This window comes from Mytilus edulis, chromosome 12 (assembly GCF_963676685.1).
Source record: "Mytilus edulis chromosome 12, xbMytEdul2.2, whole genome shotgun sequence".
Lineage (NCBI taxonomy): Eukaryota > Metazoa > Mollusca > Bivalvia > Mytilida > Mytilidae > Mytilus > Mytilus edulis.
In genome coordinates, this window is record NC_092355.1 from 27,887,088 (window position 1) to 27,891,846 (window position 4,759).

Consider the following 4,759-nt stretch of genomic DNA (forward strand, 5'->3'; position numbering starts at 1 on the left):
ACACTGGTTATATAGCAGTTTGACAAACACTAATTTTGATCATTGAGAAGCTTTATATTGCCTTAACAACACAACGTCATTAAAACGTTCTGCTGATTTTACAGAGTTATCTCCCTGTAGTGTTAGGAACCACCTTAAACTAAGCTTTACATAACGTTCTAAGTTAAAAATTTGTCATCTTACCATGCAAGTAAGAAACTAAATGCCATAGAGGAAGAAGAGGTAGATAAAGTGGAAATTTTAACCTGTTCTAACAAACAAATAATAATACACTTATTACTTGAAACAACTAATGTGACAAATTTTACTATAAAAATAGGAACAGAGGGCAAAATCTAAAAAAAATGTAAATCGCTCTACCATCTAACTAATTATACTCATGCTCTTCTCAAAATAAAAATAGGAAGATGTGGTATTAGTGCCAATGAGACAGCTCTACATCCAAGTCACAATGTGTAAAACGGGAATCATCGGTTATGTTATTTTTTTAGTCCGAACAAATTTATTTAGTTTTTCGAAGCGATCATTCAGACATCTTTTTTTACCTTTAACACTATAAGGTATGTTTTGCATTCAGAAAACGTTTTTGTCACCTGCTTGACCAGAATAAATATTTTTCTTCAGAAAATTTGGGTTCAGAATAGTTTTTTTTAACAAAAACATAAGATCCCCATCCCCCCGGAAGATAAATTATCGTTCCCTTAGTTTAGGATGCACGGTATATGTAAATGCATTCATCCAATACTTTACAAAACATAATCGCTAGAAACTGATATGACCTCGAGGATTAAAACAGTACTGTGTTGAAAGTAAATATTACAGGTTAACCTGATGTTTTTTCGCTAGTGCATTAAAAGACTAATAATTACAAAGCACAGCACTAGTTTAAATTATTTTAATGTGTTTATCATTAAGAGCTAGGGCTGATCAACGTAGGAGCCACACTTTTTCAACATAGGCCATAAATACGAATATACTCGTTTCTAGCATCCTAGTAAAACAAAATTTGGTAAGTCAAGGCTCCGTGTTGAAGGCCGTACATTGACCTATAATGGTTTACTTTTATAAATTGTTATTTGGATGGAGAGTTGTCTCATTGGCACTCACACCACATCTTCCTATATCTATGAAGGTTATATGGTTAAATTTAAAACAGAGTTTATATATACTATCTATAGTGAAATATTATGGACTCTAATGATGCATCATCACCAAATGTCTGGGTTGATATGCATAAAACTACTTAAGTTTCGAACGGACGGACTTCTCTACATATATATCCTACTTACGATAAAAGGTGTTTACACCAAAAATATCCATAACATGTTTAAGGGTAGACTCGAGAATTGAGAGTAATATGTAGAAAGGCAGGCAACACAACTATATAATTTTTGGCCTAATTTATAATCTAAATATGTGAGTATAACAAATCAAAGTAGATTTAATTAAACTATGCGCTACAGTTGTTGATCTTTGGGATTAAATTACAGTACGATGATCGCATTAAAATGGTACCATACATTTTGATTAAAATTCATTTGACTTGTTTAAATTTCATAAAATGTTGACCAAATATTTACCCTTTGTGCACTTTAAAATATTCTAAGCTTGAAAAAAAGAAGAATAATGGTTAAATTGCAGTCATTTTATGTAATTTGTACACATGCAAGATATTTTATATTGTGTATATATTATCATCTCTATCACTATGTTATTATTTAGTTAATGAGAATAAAAGATCTATCTATAATCTCTTTCTTCATAATAATTTCTAGTACTCGCTAACGCTCATATTGATCCCGAAGAACTGGATTATCATTCTCTTACATAACAAGCGCATAATTTGCATGTAACATAGTCAATTAGAGATATTTTTTAGATAGATAGAATTTAAACAATATTTTATTTTCAAAAGTGCACAAAATACAATTAAACAATAGAAATACAGAGATTCGGAAACAAGAAGAACTTATATAAATCCGTCTCCCTTTAAAAAAAAATGACAAAATTGGAAACATAGTGTAAGAAACCCGCATAATATATAATTTTTAATTAACATTACATGTTTATTCTGTGGTTTGCTCTTTACTCAGAAGTCAGTTTTATTGAACAATGAGATCAACTCATGTAATAATGTAGCTGTGAAAATATGTAAATGTTTCAAAAATAAGTTTAAATTAAATTAAAGTTTCAACATCTAAATAAACATAAAAATAAATGTTTATGAACCAAATCTCCCTGTTTTCCTCAAGGTATAAATATTTTGTTATAATCTTTTGGGTATGAATCAGCACATGTACATTAACATCACAAATAAAAGAGAAAATATATAAAATTTCGCTTCGACTATCAAAAACATGCAATTTCGATTGTCCTAAAACTGGAGCACGCCTGCTAAACTTGTCAGTTTTAACATTTATGTCTAAAGTATACGCGATCCACGTTTATTATATTTCCAAATCAAGGACATGCAAAAATAGGGTAACGAGGGTGACTTTGAAAATGATCATTATAAGATACAGTAATCAATACGACAAAACATAAATTTACACGCACAAAAATTGAAAAGAAAAGAAAACTTGAGCAACATGATAACGAGGCTAGTTTGAGAAGGACGCTAAGTTATCGTGTAAGGTTTACTTAAAAAGATGTTTTTTTCACTTGTGAATAATGATGGGTTGATTTTATTACCCTGACTATTAGATATTAGTTGTCATTTTTTTCAACTGTATGACTCAGAAGTATCGCAAATAACGTACGATTCGGGTTAATAATTAAAAACAATATATGGATGATATGTCCATGGAACTCAGGTGATACATTCGCTTCGGGAATCCATATAATATTAATGTTATGCAGGAACGTTACTTATAATAGTAATAGTTACCCAACCCAAATTCAAACTTGGTCTGGAAAATACAGTAAGAGAACGGAAACTAATATTTGATTTACAGTAAAACGGACATATGGGGCGGACTAACGGACGGACGAACGAACTGACGTACGTTTCAGGGTAAACCTCAGGTAATGGTGAATTCTATGAATATGCAATAAAATTGGTAAAAAGGTTAAGAATTACACATGTTAAAATACCTGATTACGGTTTGAAATATTATTTAAATGTATTACAATAAATGCATTTCGGTTATAAACACAAATCGATGGATATGGTTCAAGAGCGCACTGGACATATTCCTGAGATAGTACTCATCAGGCAAGCTCAGAAAAGGTTCGGACAATTAAATAGATAAAACAAAAACAGCAGTAACAACGATGGCGCACACAAAAAATAAAAGAGTACACACAAACAAAAAAGTACACACAAAAAAAAGAGTAAACAAAAAACAAAAAGGGGCTTAACGGAACAGCAAATACCGTTTTCTTTACCTAAAAAATAGTTTGATTGATAATTGGAAATATATACGCCAAATATATCATAATGATTATAGTTCTTAGAGAATTTTGTATAAAGTTATTGTAGCAGCTTTTTTTTAATGAGAGGGAGGAAATGTGTCAAATACATCTTTTAGGAATAGAAATGTGCGACTGTCGATAACATGTTACACAGTACAAAATATGTTGTACTTCCTAATATTTAACTGTTTAAAAAAAGTGGAACTAATTTTTGGAAATTATAAAATCACACAGTCCGATTTGCCAATTCCCAAAAACTATTCAGCGTCTGAATATAATAACAGTGCTTACAAATATGTATATCAACACCAATTGAAGAAGCGTTAAATTATAAATCTGTCCTTAAGTTTTGTTTACATTTATAAGTGTTTCATTAAGAAGTCAGTTTAACGATATCGATATCCTGCTCTACTACTAAGACAGCATTCGAACAACAAAATATATTATACAAACACTACCCGTATCGTTCAAAAGTTATCGTCCTCCTTTTTATCGTTTGTGTTTGTCTCGAATATATTCTTATTTTCTAGTTGATTGATTATCTATGTTTACACCACTCTTATCAATCTTAGCCTAACCGTGGTTACCGGTGTTTCATTGATTGCGGAAACCGAAGTGGCCGGAGAGAACCACCGACATTCAACAGAAATAAATTGTAAACCTTAGTCAATTATGATCGGGGTTAAACGCACCTGGCACCAGAGGGGGTTTGAAATCACAGCTCCAGGGGTGGCATGCGAATGACCGCTGTAGATGAACTTCTAATTTCAATAGATAACCACAGCCCCTTTTTAAGTAGATGTCTCTTAAACTCTTAAGAAAGTTTTAATATAAAAAAAACACCTGATGTATTTGTGACTTTAAGTATATCTGTAAACTCAATGAATGATATCTTGTTACGTTAATGTTCCCGTTTTTGGACAGTCATTAGTACTTTACTATTATTGATTTATATTTTATACTATACACGCATGTATCTTGTGCATGGAGAGTTGTCTTATTGGAAATCATACCATATCTTTTTTTTTCATATATAGTTGACAATATGACTCGTTTCTTACAATTGTTTTTTAATGCATGTCTGTAAATCAAAGTATACGTTTTGTGCAATTGATTAAAAAATGATATGCTTCACCGGTTGTCAGTAAATAGTAATCTGTGACTAATTTGTCCTTAAACGGTAAGAGTTATAGGTACACACGTGTCTTACTTGTTTGTATCGTTGTTGTTGGTGGCCCATGGGGTGTCGTATGATCGATATGTACCCTACATTTACTTTTATTTCATGTATATATGAAATGTCAATAATATCAAGGTAAAATTATTTTAAGATGAGTCATCTCGA